The 24,058-nt window shown below is 38.6% G+C and overlaps 1 pseudogene; it reads right to left on the bottom strand.

Annotated features, from left to right (window-relative positions):
* Positions 1-122: 122 nt before the first annotated feature.
* LOC148698602 (uncharacterized) lies at positions 123-21,942 on the bottom strand (annotated as a pseudogene).
* Between the last annotated feature and the right edge of the window lie 2,116 nt (positions 21,943-24,058).

The following is a 24,058-nucleotide window of genomic DNA, read 5'->3' on the forward strand; positions in this document are numbered from 1 at the left end:
GACGCATCCCTATGCTTGCTGTTGACCTCCACGGCCCCTGTTTCCCTGGTTGCTGCATCCCTGGTTACCTCGACCTTGATTTGTCGGATTAGGCTACCTGGTCAATCCACCACTGCTAGAAGCTACATCAAGATTCTGGTACTGTCCTTCAGTATACCATTGCGCTCATCCGCCCTGATACAGCGTATAACCCCCTGGTACTGTGGATAACCACCCTGGTAGTAGGGAACATCGGGTGGGTATTGATATGCTCCTCCTAAATGCTGGGCTATGTCACCTTGGTAATGGAAAACACCACTGTAACTTGTCAACGTGTAGGTACTAGCCCCTGGAATCTGATGTAGAGGAATTGCAGATGGTAGAGTAAAATGCTGAGGTTTCTGATTCTATTGACACTGATTAGCTTTGTGCCCTATCTAACTGCAAGTATAGCATCCACTACCTCCCCTCTTACACTTTCTGGAGTGACGAATATTGCACCTGTGGCAGAACTGAGCACCAGAATTACTAGGGTTCCTTTGATTTTGAAAGCGTGAACCGCCAGTGGATTTACCGCCCCTTCTAGGTGTATTAGAATTTGAACCACCGCTAGATGATCCAGAGATGTTACCACTTCTCTTGAAATTCTGAGTCTTTTGAGGGCCAAAAGATGACTGCCCTATGTTATCATTCATCTGACCCTTATCATTATCCTCCTCATCATCATCATTATCAGGGCCATTCTCGAAATCTTTAATACGAAGTAAAACCTCAAAGAACACTTGGTAAGTAAAGCATAGAGTAGAAGTCGCCAAAGAACGTAGTCGCTTACGAGTTTTCTTCTTAAAATAACGAAGCATATCTCTAGGATCCCCAACGATTTCAGGACAATAGCGGGATAAGTCAGTGAATTTCCGGTAATACTCCGAGGCTAACATTTTACCTTGCTTTAACTCTGTGAATTATTTTCTCTTTTTATCCTTATATTCTGGAAGTGTGAATCTAGCCTCAAATAGGTGTCTGAAAACATCCTAATTCATGGCATCTTGAGCAGACAACGGTCGTGACTCCTGAGCCCACCATGATTCGCTCCCAGACGTAAGAACCAAGTCGTTATCTTGACTCATTTCTCTGCTGGAAGGTTTCCTTGTTGCTGCATAACTCATAAAGTCTTTTCAACATAGTCAATCCAAACCTCGGATCTCTCAGGTCCTTTATTGCCAAAGAAATAATCTATCTGAAGATGGGATATAATCTTTAAGGTAGTCCTTTAGGAGGACGAAGTGTGGACTATATGGCGTTGGTAATAACCTCACCGAGTTGCCCAAAATCAGGAAAATTAGTCTCAGAAGGGACACGTGGCTCTCTACGAGGTGGTATGATTCTAACATAAGAAATAAAAAATTATTAGGGCCTAAAACACATACGAGGAATGTAGGATTGCCAAACCTATACTATGATACCAAACTAACATACCCGCGACCTAAGTTGAGGCAGGTTGGCCGTCACCCGAATGTGATGTAACCAAAAATGTAAGTGATGTAAAAATATAAATAAATTTAAACCAAAACTAGAACTTATTTAAATAATAAAGTCAGTGCGCAGTAGTGGGTAGAACCCATAAAATACAAATGTTCAGAGCATAGATGATAAAAGAGTGTGCAGTCGAAACTAGTTAAGGTGCTTAATACACAACAGGAAAAATTCCTACATTTATTTAGAGATATGTCAGAAACGCCAGATTTTCCTCGTACACCACAGACTAGGTCAGCTATTAAGGACCTGGAAGGGTGAAAAACAAAGGTTTATAAAACACATTTATTTTCTGAACATACTAACCCCTCACCGTAAAACATGTATAGTTTCCAAAAAATCATACTACGTATAAGTATGAAATCAAATGTAAATCAACAATAAATCCAAAAATATGCCAAATCCCAATATCTCAACAGTAGCATAATAAAATCAGGTGCTCATGACCTATGCTAAACACATGAGTTCATGTAGATAATTTCTGACATGAACAAGATTGAGTGTAATCATAACATAGACTCTAGTACTATAATCACGTGAAGACTACTGCTAGGCACGACACATACAAGTCGGAGTTGCCTAATGCAACATGTACGACATGACTGTCACTTACTTGGATCCAAGGCGAGCGTATGGTGTGATGTGCACATCCACGTGAAAGATTAGCCCTGGCCGGGGGCAAGTGCTACACATGTGCAAGCATGTATGATGAGCAAGTATAATGTATGTGACCATGCCATGACAATATATAAATCTCAACATCATATTAAGATTAAATAAATCATGGCATAATAGGCGTAAAATCAATATAAAAACATATGTGGAAACTATAAACTTTATATATGTACGAAAACAAATGTCCACTCACTAATACATCGATGGATCGTAGCCTCCTAGCCATGCTTGCCCTCGTATATCCTCGAGATGACTTTCTCTAATATATGAAATAACTAAAACTAATTAATTAATTCACATATACTAAAAACTTAGGAAAAACTCCCATAGTTTGCTCAAACGGAAGGTTTGAATATATTAAAACACTCTACTCAACGTCAAGGACCCGTACATGTTAAGCACTTGCCAACTTTGACAGAATATTCCGTCAACTTTGACAGAATATTCTTTGTCTTCTCATGTGGAACGCCGCCGTCTGGTTTCACTAGAAATTGGAAAACTTCGTCGGTTCCTGGGGAAAAATTCAAATCTTCATAACTAGCTCATTTCTCAACCATTTTTGATGAAATTTATATGGAAATGAAGTCTAGGAAGATACCTCTTAAAAGTCCAAAAAAGTGGATGAAAATGGCCTGAAATTGGCTCAAAAGGTTCGGACTATTTTTCGTCTCCTCGAAACCATGCTTCTACTCATTGGTTCTTCTTCAAACTTGTACTATGAGCCTTAGGAAGTTGTGTAAAGGCTTCCCAATGTCCTAAAAACTTGTAACTAGGCTAGGATCACGTCGGAGCAAACTCGTCTGAGTTGGAGCTTCCGAGTTGACGAGTCAAAACTCGTCCATTTCATGATCGGTTGGTACGGCTGGGTTCGTGAGGATGAATGGAGTATGATGGTAGTGTTTTTAGGTTCGATATGTGAAGTTTGATAGTGGTGTGTTGTTGTTGCAGAAAGGAGAGGGTCTTGGGATAAAGAGAGAGGGCGAAGATGAGAGAGAGAGAAAGCTAAGTTCTGATTGGACAGAAAGAAGAAAATTTTGATTGGGTGAAAGGATTGAGGAGTGAAATTGATTGGTGGTGAGGGATTGAGGACACAGGTCCAATTTAAAAAGAAGAAAGGATAAGATTTTCAAATTTTGCACAATAAAAGTACGCAAGAATTTCCGTCTCCTTATCAAAAATAGTGTTTCTAACACTGATAAATTAGCTCACACACGTGCACAATTCTACCTGTTGGAACGTACTTTAATTGAGCGTAACTTTTTCGTTACAAATTCGATTCAGGTTTAACTCGCATTCATGCGTTCGTAACAACGAGTACTATTTAATTATGATATCAAGAAAAATAATATAAAAACAGAATGACTACATCCACGTCAGGTTCCACTTTTGCCAAAAAAGACATAAACGTCAATTTACCCATTCGGGGAGAAAATTACATGGAAAATTAGGGACGGGTCGTCACATTATTATTTTTCCTATAAATATCAACCATCATCTTCCACCTTACACCACATTTTAATATTTTCGGATAATAGTACTTTTGGATAATGACACATGGCGTGAGAAGATTGGTTAAAAATCATATCTGAAATTAAAACTAAATTTAAAATTTATTATTTTATAAAAAAATTAATAATATTTGAAATGAGTTGGGTGCCAGCGCATTTTATAGGGATGGAGAAGTATTTGGCCAATTTACTGTTCATGGGATCTATCAATGTTCACTGAGTGGATTAAATAGAATGAGTGCCAGCACATTTTTTAGGGGTGGACTTGCTCTGAGGAAGCCAATAGTAGTGGCCATTGACTGGGTTGTTTTCGCATTTGACAGCTTTGTCCGTCTTCAACTTGATGGTAGATGAAAACTTTTGTTTTTTTTATTCTTTTTCTTTTTCATTAATCATCAATTTTTTCTCTTAAAAATAATATTTTCTCTTATCCAGTACAATACAAAAACAGTATAAATAATACGACCAGTATCTTATGACAAATTTAGTCAGTACTATCTAATGACAAATTATCCTCACTAAACGACCATTATCTTGCACCAAACGACCGACTAATATAGTCAATGCTATCCGATGTCAAATTATTCTATCCGACTGAAATAGTTAGTACAGTCCGAGCTACAAAACGAGGCCTTAGTACTACTATCTAATTATACTTCTTTCACTTATAAGTAAAAGATATTAAGTTCGAATTCTAAGAATAATGAGTTCGTAATTAATTTATGCTTCCACCTCTTAATATAAATACATAGATGTATCAAAAATTAATAGTCTTCACTGCTTTGCAGATAAGGTTTTATAACAGACAGGTTGACAAATCTTTTCCCATTAAATATTAAAATTAGATAATTGCCCAAAAAGTAAAAGTTAATAAAGACTTCCAATTCCCCTGCACTGCACTCACCTATAAGGCGCGTGAGGAGGTTATAGAGACTGTTTATTTCTTTTATTAGTTTTCTTTTACAGAGAGCAACCAGAGAGGGAGAAAATATGAACTGGCCGAAGAGGCTTTTCGCAACTTTGTTTGCATTTCCTAAATTGCCTTTTACATTTGGCTACAATCTACTCCGATGTTCATGCGAGGCCAGGGGTAAAACAGTAATTGAATGTGACGGCCCGTTAATGCGTGGCCTTTTTGGGGTCTTTTGAAGATATCGAGATGGAATGGACGGACCCTATCTTCTGGTGCTAGTTAAAAGTATGTGGTTGCGATTCGGAGCTTCAGTTTTGTCGAAATTTGTACCACTCAACAGTAACAAAAGTTTAAACTGTTTATTCAAACCCTAAAAACTCATTACTACTACTACATTCTCCCTCCAAATTTTGTCTTTGGAATTTTGCGATTTATCCATTGAACTTTACAACTAATGAAAAAAAAAAAAGCACAAATCATTGACAAACAGCAATTACTTTCAAAATTAAGCCCTAATTAGGATACTCGGTCACGTAATCATGCATTGAGCATCATCTAAAAAGTTATCCTGTTATTAAGCGAGTATGGTCAAATTAACTTTTTTTTTTTTTTTTTTTTATCACGGTCAAATTAACTTAAAGTTAAGATTATCAGACCTAGTAAACAAGTTATTTTTCCATCAAGAGTAAGGAATCCACTGCTGTCAATGCATCCCTAAACAAGTTATTAGACTTGGCGAAGTGGGTTTGTTTTTCCCTTTTTTTTTTTTTTTTTAACAAATCATGTTGGAGTACGTAATTGTATTTGGGGTTGTGATTTGTGTATGCCAAAGCTCGTTGTAAGATCATAACACGTGATATTAGGATCGTCAAAATAACATAAATTTACTTGGTGTGCAATGGGAGCATGACCAAGCTTTCCGAGTGAGACTGGGGTCAGTATGTTAGATAGGGTTCAACGAGTTCAAAAGGTTACTTGTCTTGCAAGAATGAAATCCTAATTTTAGTCAAATTATGAAAGATATTTTAGGGATAATGCAAGTAATCAAAATCCTAGGAGGATTAGAGATCTTGTCCTAGACCCTTTTCGGCTTTTTCTCTTGGTTTAGCACTGGAACTACATGTGGTTTGTTTCTTCTAACAAATGAGAAATGTAGGAAGTCCCGTAATATGCTTTACCACTCCCCCCAAATAATCATCCCATGCATTGCACGATCGACATTCATACGAGATTCTGAAAAGAGCAAAAACTCTCAAATCAGATTGGGACAAAAAGTACAATGCCTATAAGGTCTAACTGCATAACCTAATAACCGACATAACTTCAAACACAATGTTGTATCAGTTAAGCTCGATTGTTGTACTGACTAAAGCCAAACCCGATGCAATTTGATAGCTTCTAGGCTTTTGCAACTCCAAACTAAAGTCAAATTGTGTGTCGACTGTCTGCTTGGTGCAAACAATGGCAACTATTCCCAGTGAGTAAAGAGTTTCACGGCCACAATTCTAGAACAAAATCAAAAAGGGGTTTTTTGAAATGGGTCCAAAGTAACTAAAAATTGGACCTATTTCAAAAGTCAAAAGTCACTAAAAATTGGACCTATTTCAAAAGGTAGTCTATAAAATTGAACCTATTTCAAATTTTCCCAATCAAAATAACGTGAAGATAAAAGCAGTTCCACCGTGGGCTATTGCTTGGTGAACTGGTGTTGGAACAGGGCCAGATAGCCCAAGGGACTTGGTCCAACATGTGCTGGCGATGGAGCCTGAGCGGGCCCGAGGGAGAGGCCCTGCACGAGTTGCTAGCCCGAGAACCCGAAGGCAAGGTGACGTGGACTGACGTCAGGGCGACGTCAGCCATAATATAAAATTAATAAAAATATAAAATATTAATAAAAAAATAAAATTAAAAAAATTGTAAAACCCAACAGGCTTCGAACTCAACGGCTTTCACCGGAGTTCATCGCCGAGGCTGATGAACACCCACAGACAAATGGCAAAGATCCAATCTCTCCTCCGCCACAGTTGCTGCCACACACCACACCACCTTCACCCCCACGCACTCGCGATCCCCCTCCTTCCATTGGTGTGCCTAGATCGCACGATTTGGGATTTGTTTTTGAGAGAGAGAGAGAGAGAGAGAGAGAGAGAGGGAGAGTTTGATTAGGGAGTGGGGAAGATCGGGACCGTTGACGGAGGCTAAGGTGGGTGGGATGGTGAAGATGGAGGAAGAGAGGTGAGGAGCGTTTGGGTGCGTTGGGGGGGGGGGGAACATGGGTTGAAAATCTGGGTGTGGGTGTTTTATTTTGGTTTTTTGTTTTTTTTTAATATTTAATTAATTAATTTTTTAATAGAAAGTGGTACAACGAGACCGATTAAAAATTCTATCCGAAATTATAAATAAAATTATTTTGTATTATTTAAAAAAAAACTAATATTTTATTGTCTATTGCCAAGACCATTTAGTGTTAGAGTGGAGATGCAAAAATTAATTACTATTTATTAATGGCAGTTACTGTTTACTAGATGGATAACATAGTGGATAGCCCTATGGAGCCTTAGACACGGTGGAACTGCTCTAAATGAGGGGGAGACCAAGAAGAATTGTCACGACTTCCATAACCAAAAATAGTAGGCGATGTAAGATGAATTATTTTTGTTTCTCGCTAAATGGATGAGGTTTTTTGAATCACTATCTGTTACATATTAATTCCAATTCTCATTTTGACATACTACATTTATTTTTTGGGAGCTTTACCTATAGGACAAAAACACAAAATATATTTCATCGAATTGCATTAGTTGTGAATCATTTCAAAGAGAGATAAAAGTTCAAACCTCAACCTAGACAAAAAATAAGCAAACAAAAATTTTATAATTCCAGCCATGCCTCCTAATAAACTTGTTCAAAACTATACTATCTATAAAAACTTCAAACTAATTTTAGATCACTAAACAGAAATGACAAAAGACAAGGAGGCTCCATTTTAAGTTTCTAACCAAGAACAATGAGATGGTGTGGACCTCATATCTTGGTCAAGCTATTGACCGGTCAACTATACATCATTTGGTCCATCTCTGAATGTGAGGCCAAACGATAAGACACCATCTGGTACCTATGCCAAACAGCTCAAGCCCACTCGACCGAAATCAGATTAGTTTAGTGATTGTCGGTACACGAAAATTTCATATTGTTCCAGAGATAAACAGAGTGTCGAATGTGTATATCACAATATCGGGGTATATAGTATACACTGTGCATACCAAAAAATAACTTCAAGTATTTTTTATTTTTTTTTGACAAACGGTATTATTTATACAAAAGGGGTGATGAGTGGGTTAAGCCTCACAATAAGTTAGCGATAATATGATTTAAATTCGTTTTTAGCGAGAATTGAACCTAAGACTTCTCACTTACAAGTAAAGAGGAATATCACTAGACGATAAATGACAAATCTCCAAGTAATAACTAGCAGCATTATTCTACGAAGTAGTTTATTTTTAGGGTGATTTTGTGTAAAATCAATAAAAGGTTACAATATTAACAATAAATCAACAATATTTATGTTAATTATAAATAGGTCAATCATGTATTGTGATACTTAAATGTATTTAAAATAAACAGAAATTACAAAATCTGCCACTATAGCTAGGACCCACTTCAACTAACACTCCCTTTCTCATAGTTTTATAATTTGGAATAAGTCCATACGATTAGACACTGCAACGCAATGTCTATTTCCTCATTCTGTTTTTTACATTTGGATTTAGATACTGTGTTGCAGTGTCCATTTACTAGTTTCGTTTTTTGCCATCACTCACACACCTCCTACATAGTCCTTCGTACATTTGGATTCAGACACTGCAATGTAGTGGTTTCCTGGTTATGTTTTTTTACTTTTGGATTTAGACGCTGCGTTGCAGTGTCCATTTTCTGGTTTTATTTTTTCCATCATTCACACATCTCATACACTTCACACCTTGCACGACTCCTGATTTTTGCATTTAGATTTAGACACTGTAATGTAATGTTTGTTTCCTGGCTCTATTTTTTTACATTTAGATTCAGACATTGTAATGCAGTGTGCGTTTCCTAATTCCATTTTTTACATTTGGATTCAGACACTGCAATGCAATGTCCGTTTCCTGATTCCGTTTTTCTGAGTTGAGTAGACTTTTCCATGTAAATGAAAGGCGAGAGAGAGAAAGAGAGAGAGAGAGAGAGTGAGTGATAAAATATACATTTTCTAACTATTTATAGGATTCAGACCTCTCAAGATTAGTTTCATAGGGATAAAACTCCAACGGCCAAAGCCTCTTCCCCCACCTCTCTTCCCCCTCAATTCCTTTTTCTCCTTCGCACTGCCACACCCCACCACTGTTAACAAACCCCAAATTCAATTGCAGGTCATATGTGCTCTAAGTTTTTTTCGATATCCCTTACTCTTTGAGCTTTTTATTTGACATCTCTTTCTTCTTCTTTCTTTTTATTCATCTTTGAGATTTCTCTCTCTATAATTCTTCCATAGTTTGGACAACCCCTCTCTTTGTTGTTTCGTTAACATCTACTGAGATTTTAAGGTCGAGGGACTTGCAATTAAGGGATGTGGAAGTCCTGGGGTTGATTTTGGAAAGTGTAAGGTGAGGAACCAACAATTGGGGGTTGTGGGTTAGGTGGGTTGTGGCAGTGTTGGTGGTGATTTTGGGGCGGGGTTGAATTTAATTTGGAATTTTGGGAGTTGGTGATTCGAAGTTGAGAGCTTTGAAGTAAGGGAGAAAGAGAAGAGTTGAGGGGAAAAGAGGAAGGATAGGAGATTTTGGCTGTTGGATATCTAATTATTTATAATGACTTAAAGCCTATGTGGCATTCATCATTGACTTATGCCTAATTAATAAAAATATATCATTGATTAAGTCCAAAACAAAAATATGGTATTGATATATGGCTTAATAGTAAAGTTTTTATTGACTTTTGGCTAAATTACCTTTATTTTTTTTTTCTATAGGGAATTTTTATTCGTGCAAAAGATCATGAGAGTTGTTAGACCCACCCTTAACAACCTTATTTCTCCACTCACTTTTTAATAAAATTTTAATGACACATTTGACCTTTTGTAAAATTATATATATACTAAACGCCTAACTTTCCAATTAATTCCTTTTGGACTTAGATCATTGTTCCTTCGATAGTGTTCTCCCAATTTTGTCCCTTCTTGGTTTTGTTTATTTCGTTTCATATCTACTAAACGCCTAACTTTCCAATTAATTCCTTTTGTATCCTTTTAGACTCAGATCCCTATTCCTTCGACAATGTTCTCCCAATTTTGTTCCTTCTTGGTTTTGTTTATTTCGTTTCTGCCACTGACAAAATATGCATTCTGTTTTTTCTGCCTTGCTTTTGGATCCACAGTAAAATGACGATCCTGTCCTCATAGGCCACGCGTTGTTTCTTTCCTGTTTTGATTCTTTGGATAGTAGTATCTCCATCATTCAACCGACATCTCTCTAATAAACAATCAAAAGCAAAAGCCGCTTTTTTCTTTTTTTTGAATTTTGAATTTTGAATTTTTACATTATTTTCTATCATATAGTGCTGATGAACCATTCCATAGTCCTTTGTTTTATCATATATTATCATTTCTGTCAAAATCTCAGTTGGTGCCTTTGTTTACATGTGTTGTTGGTTGTTACTGCTGATTTACACGTGTTGTTGGTAGATGTACCAATGTTCATAATCTTGAAGAAGAAGAAGGACGGAAGGGCCGACCTTTTTCTATTTGCTTCCAGAAACAACTGTAACAGTGAAGTATTTAAAAGTTTTGCAAATGCAGCGTTGCATGTGGACAATAAGCAGACATGCGACCAATGCGTCGATGCATCAACCGACACCATGAAGTATCTAAATGGTTCACATGTTGGTTGGATAGGTCTATAAATATCCCTTTGAATCTTCTGAAGAAACTTAAGAGGGTCGTGAATAATTTTGTAGCTAAGGGTTGAATATTCAACTTCCTCAGAGCACTTCCACCAAGGGTGGGATAGGCCGGCACACAACGAAAAAAATAGCCTGGCACCTAGGGAAGTCTCTCCAACCCAGCAGATTGCCTGGCACCCAGCGCAAGTTAGTCTCCAGGCCAGCCCAAAATTGACAGACCTTGGGACTGACCCATTTGACGCCATGTTGATGCTAGCATGGCATCGGAGGGCAAGGAGCCACGGAGGGAGAATGAGGGAGATGAGCTCGTTGTTTTGTCGATTTTTCGTACGACGGGAAGCTCTTGATGCAGAGCAACTTGGACATGCTTTCCGCAAGACTCGATATTCATGCAAGAAACCTATCGGACGTTTACAACGCCGTCGTTTTAACACGGCAATTCGCGATTGTCGTTTCGAGGCCCGGCGACGAAGCTTGCAGAGACGACATAAGGTTGTTTGCAAGGATTGTTTCTATTATTTCTGGGTTTTGTTCGTATAAGGTTGTTCTGATCGAAGTCGAGATTATCACGCCGTTGATTCGGGTTTTGGAGTGTGGGAGTGAGGTTGGGAAAGAAAAAGCTGCAAAGAGCTTACAGAGATTAAAGTGAGAAATTAAAAATAAAATTATTATTTTTTATTATTTTATAATAAAAAAATAATATTTTAATAAAATTGACTAAGCTATTTTTTGTTAAGGGTGGAGATGCTTTGGCCTATTACTGTTAATTGGGGTATATTACTGTTCACTGAGTGGATAAATGGGTTAGGTGCTGGCGCAATTTTGTTATGGGCGGAATTGCTCTCAGGAAGCATGCTTTGCATGGTAGATGGCCAAGATAATTTTTTGGTGATGCCCGTGTGATACTTTGAGGATACGGCGCATCATATCTCGTCTGGGATGTCCCATTTGTTCATGCCAAAGTAGGAGAGTGCTCTGGAACCTAGGCATAGGGCCGGCCACGTGGTGGGTCTCCATGGATCGAATGGTCGTTATGTACAACCCACTCGGGAGACGTTCCAACTTCTCATGTATACACTTCTAGCTATATTCATAAGAATCGATACAAAGAGTTTCAGAACCATTCTCTGCAATAGTTTCAACATGATATTGATTATCTCGAATATCTCTAAAGCTTAGCAATGTTCTTCCGAAACGTGGATAATAGAGGGCTTCTTGAATGGTTAATTCAGTACCATTAAACAAAATTATACAGGCATTTCCGTATCCTTTGATCATGTTGGATGGGCCTGAGAGTGTTGTGAGATGTGCAGTTTTAGTTATGAAGTTAGTAAAATAGTGTTGCTCACGCAAAATGGTGTGCGTGGTAGGCACTATAAGCTAGACAACTAAGTTCCAAACTAGTCATACCTAGAAATAAATTAATTGAATGGGTCACTTGCATAAATATAATTCCATTCATTCAATTAATCAATCGAGAAATAATATCCATAAAAATAATTATCCATAATTCAAAACAAACCAAAAACCAAACAAATAATTCCAAAGACTTAGAAAAATTGTCCAAAAATTTAAACCACAAACTTAGAAAATTAGGGGGGTTCGGCCACACCTAGTGGGTTCAGCCACTAGGGGTATAAAACACCCTAACATGTCCTAGAAAAATTAAACTTTATTCTTTCATGGGAGCAGATGCATCTTGAAAATCTGAAACCTCTATAGTTGTAGTAACATCTTGGAGATGTTCCACATGCACAAAATTAGTCTCACGACAGGAGTGATACTTGTCAATAGCCTCGGGGGTAGCTCGGCATACGTGTGACCAATTATCCCTTGATCCATAGTGGTAGCACATGTCCAGTTTTATGAAAGTCGATTTAATGGTAGCTTTTCCCTTATTCTTGAAGTTTGGGGCCTTAAGGGCAAGGGGTTGGTCATTCTGGGTCAAATTTCCTCCCTTAGGTGGGCTTCTGCTTTGTTGACCTTGGGCCTGTGGTGAGGCCTGCTGCTTATTTCCATGGCCATGCCGGGGTTTCCGTCGGTTGTGGATGCTAGAATTAGTCGTATGCGCTTCAGGCGGAATGTTCGATCCAGTAAGTCGAGCTCGATGATTCTTCATCAAAAAAATGGTTTTGCTTTTCAGCGAGAAGTAAAACAGAGATCAAATCCAAAAATTTGGTGAACTTCTGTACCCTATACGGTTGCTGCAGGACAATATTGGTGGCTTTGAAGGTCGAATAGGCCTTCTCCAAGAGAGCCTCTTTAGTTAAGTCCTCGTCACAGAACTTAAGCAGTGATTAGATTCTATAAGCTTCAGAGTTATATTCATTCACAGACTTAAAGTCTTGGAAGCGTAAATGCTGCTAGTCGTGTCTTACTTTAGGGAAGTAAATGTTTTTCTTGTGATTGAAGTGATCAGCCAAAGTAACCGAAAAGGTGCGTGAGTCATCCTTAACGAGGTACTCGATCTGCAGTGCATCATGGATATGTCTTCGGATGAAGATCATAACAATAGCTTTCTGAACTTCATTGACTGGATCGTCAGTAGGTTCCTCGATGGTGGCTTGAAGACTCTTTGCAATAAGATTCACGTCTTGAACCCATTTTAGGTAGCTTCTTCCAGATACTTCCAAAGTGGTGAAATCGAGCTTGTTCTAGTTTGACATGTCCCTAAAACATATGGCACCAAAAAAACGTGGTTAGTTATATGGAAAACCATAAACATATATTGTAGAACATTCGGGTTCTATACACATGTATTGGTTTAATTTAAGCATGAAGGCTACAGGTTTCATGTGGTATGTTTTGAATGAAAACTTAGGGTTTCAAAGGCACTAAATTCGAAACTACAGGTTCTATTTTAGTTCTAAATGTCTAGTTCATATATAGGGGGTACCTAAGAACACAAAATACAATATACAACTAAGTGTAGTGGATTTGTGGATTGCTTCAGGTACTTAAGTGTGAGTGCGTCAGGACTACAAAAGATCAACGGTTCAAAGAAAAGAAATAATTTATTGAATCGTTAATTGCCAAAAAGTGAGGTTCAGGCCAGTAATTTTGGATTAATTCTCAGATTAATGGACTGCGGGTCACTTTAATTAATTCAATAGATTGTAACCATTTAGGTTTGATCGTAGAAACAAAATAATAACATTCGGGTCAATATCAGCGGGAATGCTAAAAAATAACTTTGGATTTGAAAAAGCATAGCCCAATATCAGTGGGCTGGTTGCCGTGTATGGGGTAAGGCCTTAAAGGGGTTTAATAGGCCACGGGTTGGCTACAAAGGCAGCCCAATCATAGCTGTAGGCCACATGCTGATTTTGGGAAGGAACCCAGCAGCTAGGTGCTGGTTTTAGGCCTCAAAATGGCGCGGGGGCAGGCCAAACATATGCTGGCCTGCAGGTTGGTGCTTGCAAAGCTCATCTTAAGCTAGGGTTTGGTTTTTGGGCCAGGGCAGTATAAGCTAGCAGCTCTAAAGCTGGTGGCAGGTTAGGTCAAGGGTTGACGAAGCCTAGTAAACAACGCGGGCTTGTTGTAGGTGAGCCTAGGGCACGAGACGAGGCCTAGCAGCATATGGCTGTTGGTCCGTGAGCTAGGGATGCAGTGGACAAGTCCATTGAGTATTGCAAGTCTCTTGGAAGTGGGCTGGGGCTGCATGCCCGTAAAAGAACCCTACTAGGCCGAGGGCCTGGGTGTCATGTGTGTGCAGCAAAGCCCAAAGGGTTGCTGCTATGTGGTCTAGACGTCCAACGATGTCGTCCCAAGGTGTTGCACGGGCTAGGTTGCAGGCCAGTGACGGGGCTCGACGACGGTGATGCCAGCAGTGCACGGCAGTGAGCTGCGGCTTATGTTGCAAAAATCCCAAATTTTTTTTTTTCGAATTCTAAGGTTAAGAACCCTAATTACTTCTAAATTAATTTCGATGCTTTGACTCACAAATTCCACATAGCATAATTGCGTATTGCATGAACAAATATATATATTGACAACGTATATGAACACATATGCAATATATATAATTGAAAGGAAAATATAAATATAGGGGGGTTCATGCGTCATGGGGAATGTTTTCATGCTTCAAGGTTGTTTCAAATATCTTAATTTATTTTAAAAGAACCTGATTAGCAGAAAACGATTAAGCCTTTGATTGTGTAGAAGAGCGTCCTCCTACGATCCTTCAGTTCCTTAGTGTCTGGCAAGACCATGTTGATAAAGTGTTGTTGACCTAATTGACTGAATTGTATTTAGGACTAAAGTGGGAGAGGGCCGGCGACAAGAGAGAGAGATGAGAGAAATGTAATTCTAAGGTGTGTGTTGTACCACCCTATTGTGCCTTTATTTGTAGTAGTAGGATAGCTTAAATCCTTACCCTAATAAGATTACAACTCTAATAGGATAATATTTACTAAAGGGAATATTCCAAGATATCTTAGATACACTAGGATTTACACAATCACATTCCTAATCTCATAGGACTTCAGCAATTGTATAATTAAGTGGGAAATTTTTTGAAATGTCATATGAACTTATGCACTTTTATCAATTTGTCATATGAACTAAGTGGGAAATTTTTTAAATAGTCTTTGTAGTTAGTTCGTATGACAAATTGGAAAAAAAAAATGTGTAAGTTCATATGACATTTCAAAAACATTCCTTAATTAAGTTAGACTTTCTTAATCTGATTGTTTTGCTAATATTGAATTTTGCCCCATTAAAACGTTAATTCTTTTGACTTTAATAATGTTTCTCTACAATCTGTACTTCAGTAATCTTGGCCTAATTCTCTTGAATCTTTCTGTGTTGGTATGCATATGCACCATTGTGGACAAGAGTTTGAATCTCTTTTTCTTTTCTTTTCTTTTTACAATGTAGTGTATATTTTAATACGAATAATGATTGACAGGCTTTGAGCTTGAAACTTTAAAGGGCTCGAGTGGTTGGTTGGATGAGATTGGGCTTCAAAAATAGAATTGGATTGATAGAGACATGTAAGGTAGGACTTGTAACCTATTTATAAGGATAGTTAACCCACTATATCGTGGATTCATAACCTATCATATTCAGTCATAATCATCTCACATTTTAATATAACAAACAAATGACTGGACTCAAATTTATTTTAATTGGTCACAATTTATCCCAACCAACCCACCAAATAGGCCTAGTAGTTGTAGTTCCCTCCCTCACGGCCAAAGAAGAAATCTGAGCTAGTGCAGCTAATTATCGTTATACCTTTAAAAGTAATCTTTTTTATTTTTATTGTAACAAATGATATTTATCTACACTGAAGGGTGGAAGAGTAAGTTAAGTCTTACAATGAACTAGCAATAATATGGTTCAAATTCGCCTTTGGCAAGAATCGAACCTAAGTCCTTTCACGTACAAGTAAAGAAGAATACCACTAGACCATAGTACTAAGTGATTCTTAAAAACTAATCAACCAAATATTATTTAGGGTTAGGGTTCATTAGGTAGCACTGGGAAGGACTGAGTGGGACAAGTTATGCCAGCTGCATTTAATGAATAAAGGAGGGGCAGATGGTAGTACAGGAAGGACAATCGTTGATTATGATTGGACAATCCATATGTAAAATGCCAAAGCAACAAGTCTATTCAACTAAAATTAACTGAATTTACTAAAATACCCTCAAGATTTGTCCATTTCTATTTACTATATGGTCATGGTGTGCTGCTTTTGGCATTGCCAAACAAAAATTAACTTGAGGCTCCAATCCATCGTGGAGATCATATAATTAGATTTATGGGATCTAGTTACGTGAAACATCAGCATATAACAAAATTTTGGGTAAATTATACTTTACCACCTCAGGTTTGGGATCTATTGCAACCTCATACAACATCTTCAAAACATTTCACCTTTATACCTAACCTACTATTTTATTTCAATATAGTACCTCTATTACATTTTCCATCCATTGATCCGTTAAGAGCTGACGTGGCTGCCAAATTTGTGCTGACCCATCTTCCCTCGACCCACCTCCCTCTCCTCCACCATTTTCACCTCACTCGCACCCACCCGCACCTCCCCCGCAACCCCCCACCTTTTCCCTCTCCACCCTCTTTACCTCCTCGACCTTTGTCCCCTCTCTTTACCACCAAAACCTCAACTTCTCCCTCTCCGTAACTTTCCCCGACCGCAAGCCCCTCCTCGAAGTAAAACCAACGATGCAAGACAAAGACCGAGAACTCAATTCAAAATCGTGTGATGCGTGCGCGTTGATCTGCCGTCGAGTTGTAGGAAGGCGATGGTTGCTGTGGTGGTGGGTAGGTTGAGAAGTGAGATAGAAAAATGGGTTGTGGTGGGTCGGGTTAGGAGGGAGACCAAGGGTTTGGAAGAGCCGGTGGCAAGGGGTGGTAGGGTCACCAGAAAGATCTCCTTTTTCGATTGAGACACCAGTGGATGTCAGAGTGGATGGACGAGGGGGTTTTCACTCGTGGCGCTGGGGGAAGGGGTTGGTAGAGTGGATGTCGACGACGCAAAGTGTGGCGATGTGTGCCTTGCAGGTGACAGCGGCAGGGGCTTGGTCGCAGACCTCGCACATCCAGATGTGTTCATGGATCATGGTGTTGTAGGTAGGTAGAGAATGAAACGGGAGGGGAGATCTTGCAAGAATCGCAGAGCTTGGAGGGAGGAGAGGGAGGGGATGAAGGTTGGGGAAGATGGGTTGCCGACGAGTTCACGATGGCGTGGGGGGAGGTTGCAAGGGCTTTGGCGGTGGAGAGAGAAGGGAGGGAGGGTTGTTTGGGGGTTGCGGGGGATGTGGGGGTGGGTTGTTTGGGGTGTTAAGGTTGCAGGGAAGGAGAAGGGCTAGGGGAAGAAGATAGTTCTTTTCTTTTTATTTATTTATTATTATTTTTTTTAAAGATTTTTAATTTTTAATTTTAATAAATAGGGTAAATTATTTTAATATTTTAAATGATCACGTCAGCTCTTAATGAATCAATGGATGGAAAATGTAACGGAGTTACTATATTGAAATAAAATATTACGTGAGGTATGAAAGTGAAATGTTTTGAAGATGTTTTATGAGGTTGCAATAGACCCCAAACCTGAGATGGTAAAATGTAAGTTACCTCATAATTTTTGATAATTTTTTAAAGGAAGGACCACATTGACTTGCGACACTTATTTTTAGGGATTACATTGATCGATCTACAATTTCAGAGATCATTTTGATGTGATAAATCAATTCTAGAGACCATTTGTAACATAAATCCTATTCTTAATTGTATACATAATACATTATTGAGTACATTGAGGGAAAAGTGAAAACAACATGTTGAGATCGACTTGAGACTTCCCCATCCATGTATTCAAAACTTTGTGAGGTAAATTATTGAAATGTAGGGGAGAGTTGAAAGGAAATTTTGTTTTGTCTGCAAACAGGAGTGAGACCAAGACTTGAAGGGTGAGTCTGTGAGACATGATGATGTAGAATTGCTTTCATTTGGCTTGTGTTTTTTAACCGCGCCAATATTGGTTGGATTACACACATGTAATTAAGAAAAACAATATCTATGTTGATTATTAGTAGAACCGTTTAATATAAATTGTAAGTAATTCAGCCGAGTTTTCGACGAGAAACATGCTTCAACATGAGATGAGTTTCTATATCCAAATCTTAAAATGGCACTCTTTGAGCAGAGTCAGTCGCATGTGCCACAATTGCCGTTCCACCCTTTACTTCCCCATAAAATATGAAACTACGAGAGAGAACATGACAGGGGACAATAGTAGACAACGATAAAAACCCTAATGGCATCAGAAGGAATTAGAAATATGGGCGGTTTTATATATTGTCCAGACAAAATCTAAATTTTGGGTTTTAATGTGAGAGGGAAGAGGGGACATGCGTAGGTATGCCATGAGCTATCTTTAGGAAAACCATGATTAGGACATGTCAGAATGAAGGCTTCTAGTTTATCTTCTGCCCCCATGTGATTGTTTACGACAACTCCTTCTCTCAAGCCCCCCATATGAAGTGTATAGTGACCCGACTTGAACCGCCTTTGCTTTCTTGCCTCCCTTTACTATATAGTTTTTTTTTATTAAACAAAAACTTAAGAGGCTAAAAATTGGGTGTTATATGTTCTTTTCTCACCTCTCAAGTCACCCCACATCTCAAGCAAACACAATATAAGAATTGCATGTCCTACCCTAGGCCCCCAAAACAATTTTCTTAAAGAGTAGGTCTCAAGACTAAGCAAGAAAAAAAAAAAAAGATTATTGCATTTTACACTCTTTATGTTTTAGGTGATTTTCAAAAAGGACACAATGTTTCAATTTTCTCACATACATCTAAAGGTTTTGATGATATTATTTCAATTTCTGTAGTCAATCTATTTAATTATATGATCCTCCAATCAATGATATGAAAAATGTGAGACCCATTTAGTGAAAGATTAGGAAGTCAAACTGACAAAAAAATATAGTTGAGGATCAGAGTATCAAATGAACAAACAAACCAATCATGAAATGACAAATATTATTATGGGAAAACAAATAATAAAGTTTGTTGAGATGGCTACAAACTAAAGGACTGTGTCTTCACTAACTTACTTTTCATACTAAACTATAAGCTATATTTATAGTGACCAAAACCTAAGAAACCTTAATTTGCAAAATACCAAAATTACACTAACAATAAAATAAAGTTAAAATACTAATATTTTCAACATATATATATATATATATATATATTGATAAGATTTTAGAACCTCATGGTGCAATGTGAGAAATTGAACCTTGTGATTTATTTTAAAAATTCATTCCAAACCTAAAAGATGTAAAATGTAGTTAATTAAAAAAAATAGGGTAAATTACATAGAACTACCTCAACTATTGGGTCATTAACAGTTTCATACCTCGTCTTTAAAAAGTTTCAATGTCATACCTCATCTATGAATTTGTTACAATTTCATACCTTCCGTCAGTTGTCTGTCAATTCCTCCGTTAAAATGCTAACGTGGCAAGTGACGAAACCCATTTTCTATTAAAATATTAATTAAATATTAAAAAAATATTTATAAAAAAAAAAAAGAAGAAAGAAACCCAAACCCAAATCCCACCCCCTTCCCATCTTTCCCATCCGTCCCCCCTTCCAAACCTAGAACCCCCCTTCCCCGCGCCCTCTCTTCCTCCATCTCCTCCTCCCTCCTATGGCACTTCTCCCCCTCCCCCTCCCCCTCCTCCTCCGCACCCACCATCTTCCCTCCTTTACACACCCCACTCCTTAAATCCACACCCATTCCTCCATTCAAAACCCCCAGTTCGTCTTCCCCCACCCTATTCTCCCCCCCCTCACTTGAGCCCAACCTGCAACCCAGAAGAAAAAAAAAAAAAAAAAACCCAGATCCCTTCTTCTCAGATCCCTTTTTCCCCGTCTTGGGGAAGATGAAGATGTTTTTTTTACTTTTCTGGGTTGCAGGTTGGGCTCGGGTGGGGGGGAGAGGTTAGTGAAGTAGGAGAAGGGGGATGAGCGTCATGGGAGGGAGGAGGAGATGGAGGAAGAGAGGGCGCAGGGGGGGCGTTGGTTTTGGGTTTGGAAGGGGGGACGGATGGGGAAGATGGGAAGGGGGGATGGGATCTGGGTTTGGGTTTTTATTTTTATTTTTTTCTTTTCAAAAATATTTTTTTTTATATTTAATTAATATTTTAATAGAAAATGGGTCCCGTCACTTGCCATGTCAACATTTTAACGGAGGAAGTGACAGGTAACTGAGTGAAGGTATGACATTGTAACAAATTCGTAGATGAGGTATGACATTGAAACTTTTTAAAGACGAGGTATGAAACTGTTAATGACCCAATAGTTGAGGTAGTTATGTGTAATTTACCCAAAAAAATAATAGTTGTCTTCCCAAGGTTGTAGGAAGTTTAGGTTCAACTGGAACGTGGCAACAAATAGTTGCTTGTAAGTGTGTTATTCTATACATTCACGATGAGTTCAATTCTTGTAAATAACCTTATTATCTTTTCATAAAACTAAATTGGCCTTTTAGGTAATGCTAAGGAGATCATTTATTTAAATGATATTTGTAAATAATATGATCGTGGTTATTGATGATTAAATTATTACTTAAGTGTTTAATTAATTTGTTTATATACTATTTGTGACACATTACAAAATTTACAAATGTGGTCTAAAAAATAGTCTACCTAGCATTTCCTTTTCCAATATAACTTTCTTTTGATTGGATAACAAATTAAAATGAATTTCTAAGAAACCAACCAACATATCCTAGCTATAAGCCCTCCCTATCCACATCCCACTCCCATAAAGCATATGAGCGCCTTTTATCAAAGAGGTATTTGACAGTTTGCCCCCCGAACTTGTATAGATCTGCCAATTTCCCACTAAACTTTAATTTTAGCCGATTACCCCTTGACTTTTATAATTGGCCAATTTTTTCTTTGAACTTTAACTTAGCTGATTACCCCTCTAAAAATTTACAAATAGCCAATTTCTCTCTAGCGTTAGACTTTAAAAATTTTCATCCAAATTTTCATTTTTATGCCATATACAGTTGTCATGTGTTGTCTGCGTGATCAAAATTGATGCAAAATTGGATGCAATTTTTTAAAATCTAGCATCAGGGGGAGAATTGGCTATTTGTAAAAGTTCAGGGGGTAATCGGCTAAAATTAAAGTTTAAGGGGCAAATTGGCTAATTATTAAAGTTTTGGGGGGTAATATACTAAAATTAAAATTCAGAGTGAATTGAAAGCTCTATACAAGTTTGGGGGGCAAATTGACAAATATGCCTTTATCAAATAATGATTAGCCTTGAGAAGGAATGCAAACTCGGATCATCTCCAAAACTTTCTGTCCAGATTCCGCGGATCAATTAGTTCTAGCCTTTAGATTTATATATACTGTTCATGATTAATTTTGATTTTTTAATGAGTTTCAACATAAAAAATTTATGTTATTTCTCTCCTCTCTCGTTCTTCCATTATGCGTGCTCTTCTCCTTCCCCCTCCAAACGTCATTTTTGCATGCCTTTATACTGACAATCAAGCCCTTGACAACCTTGCCATCGCCGGCATATTCCACCTCAGTAAGTTCGATCTTCACTGCCTCGCCTCCAAGTCTATCTTCACCTCCAGGATCTGCCTCAAAATCTACATCTACACCAGTCGCAGGGCCACCACCTGCGACATAATCTTCGAGAAGTTGTTAGCCTAGGTTTCGGTGCTGTTGAATCTGGGCGGATCAGAGTCTAACTCCAGCGTTTTCCACAACGGGTGAGTCTCTGAGGGGAAAGGTTCCCACAAGGGAATGCCAAACCCGACTCGAGATTCATGTTCCATTCGATGACGAACCAGAGTGTAGCCCGCAAATGTTTCAGATCCAACTATCCAATGCGACATCTGGCATCTGCACCACACAGCTAGTCGGAAACCCACACATGCGCAACTAATCATGGGTTGTTGCACTGCTCATGGGATCCGGACACAAAGCTCTGGAGACGATTTGAGTCCAAGGAATGCCACGACCATGTCGTAGCAAAATTCTTCCGTCTTCAATATTGACGAAATTGTACCTACAAACAAATGAATTCCTTTGGTCAAGGCCAAAGCCAGACGTGCCAAAGAGGTGGTCCCGGGGAGGGGGGGAGGGGGGTTGGGGAGGGGTTTTAACCAATAGATCTCCAATGTCTAAGTCTGTTTCTCTAAACAAAAGAGACAGAGAATTTAGTGCTTAAGTGCGTAGCAAAAGCTTACCAGAAATTGGTGGACATGGGGTACATGGGTTATATATAGAGGTAAGACCAGCCACATGTGCATGGTTTTGCCCTCACATGTCTGAACATCCGATTGGTCAAAGTGTGTGATCCGTAGGATGGATGAGGAAAGAATTTTCCCGAAGATATTATTTAGTAAATAACATCTTGGGATTATCTTGGAAGTATCTTTGATTGGATATGATTGTGATTCCTTACTTAATTGAGTGATAGTTTAGGGGACAAATTGGTAGTTTAGCCTTAAGAGTAAATTGCCGATATGCCCCTTGAACTATCACCTAACTTTCGATTTCCCATCTGAACTTTTTAATTGGAAAATTAAGGACTTTTAGTAATTAATCATATCAGATGTCGAGAGTAAACTGCCGATATGCCCCCTGAATTGCACGTGGAAAGTCTTTGTGGGCCTCGCCAATTTAATAAGGGCATTCTTGTCTTCTTCAGCCAAAGCTCACGTGTTACCTCTACAATTTTTTGAATTGTTTCTGGCTCTACAAATGCCCCCATACTTGCTGTGCTGCACACAGGAAAGGGCAAGAGATGTAGAAAATCCCAAGTTGAGTAGGCAAACAGAGAGTTGTTTTCTGATTTGCTTTAGATTATGTACTTTGACTTGGAGTTAAAATCTTTTAGGAAGGGGAAACCAACTGCCACTAGGGTTAAATAAATTTGGAGAATAATTTTTCTCCCAACAAGAAAGAGATAAAATCAGAGGTAAATTGTACCCCTTTCCATAATTTTCTTACTTGCTTGCCCTTACGACGAGTTGATTGACGCTGTCTTTTTCTTCATTACACACTAAAGGTAAGAAAAATTAATTTTTTTCTCTTTTAATATTTTTGCATGGCTAATTTGGAGCCACGAGGCTGTAAGAATGGCTCAACATGATGCCGAGGGCGTGAGCGGTGTGACTGGGAGCGACATAGCTAGGGAAATTGGCTTAACTTAAGCCTAGGGTGAGCAGCGGTGTGCCTAGAGCCACAGCTTAAGGGTGGCATGAGCTAGGAGATTGGTTCGGGTTAGGGTTGAGCCTTAAGTAGAGGTTTAAATAAAGTCGGAGAATAATTTTTCTCCGAACAAGAAAGAGATAAAATCATAGGAAATTGTACCCCCATCCATAATTTCTTGCTTGCCATTGTGAAGAGCTGATCGACATCATCTTCTTCTTCATTGCGCGCTAACTTTTTATATTTTTGTGTAGCTAATTTGGAGCCATAAAGCCGTAAGAATGGCTCAGCATGATGCTGAGTGTGTGAGCATTGTAGTTGTAAGTCGCAGAGCTAAGCTTAGCCTTGGGCTTGTGTGTAGGGCGCTATGCTCGGCCTGTGGTGGGCTTAACAGACACAAGGAATAGAATGGCTAGGCCTAAGGCCTGGCCTGTTAGCATGGGAAAAAGAAAGTTCAGGTGTCTTGTTGGCTTGGGGTGCGAAAAAGTGAAGGAGAAAAAAGGCTTGGCAAGGCCTCCTGTTGATATAGGTCGAAACGTGGGGTGTTGCAAGCTGCGTCGTACGGTGCTGGGTTATGACCTGGTGCTCCCTGCTCCTTTTTATCTATGTTTTTATTTCTTCTCTCCAAAGATACTCGACGGATGTCACTGCTCTAATCTTCACTAGCCAGGGTTAGCTAGAATTTCGTTATGGGGAGACAAGTCACTTATGATTATAAAGGTCTACAGAGAGATAGTCAGAGGGTTGCTCACATCGAGTATGATTTTCCAACGACAGTTGAGGTGTGGCCGTTGA

Source organism: Pyrus communis, chromosome 2 (genome assembly GCF_041283825.1).
Source record: "Pyrus communis isolate YQ-2024b chromosome 2, ASM4128382v1, whole genome shotgun sequence".
NCBI classification, from domain to species: Eukaryota; Viridiplantae; Streptophyta; class Magnoliopsida; order Rosales; family Rosaceae; genus Pyrus; species Pyrus communis.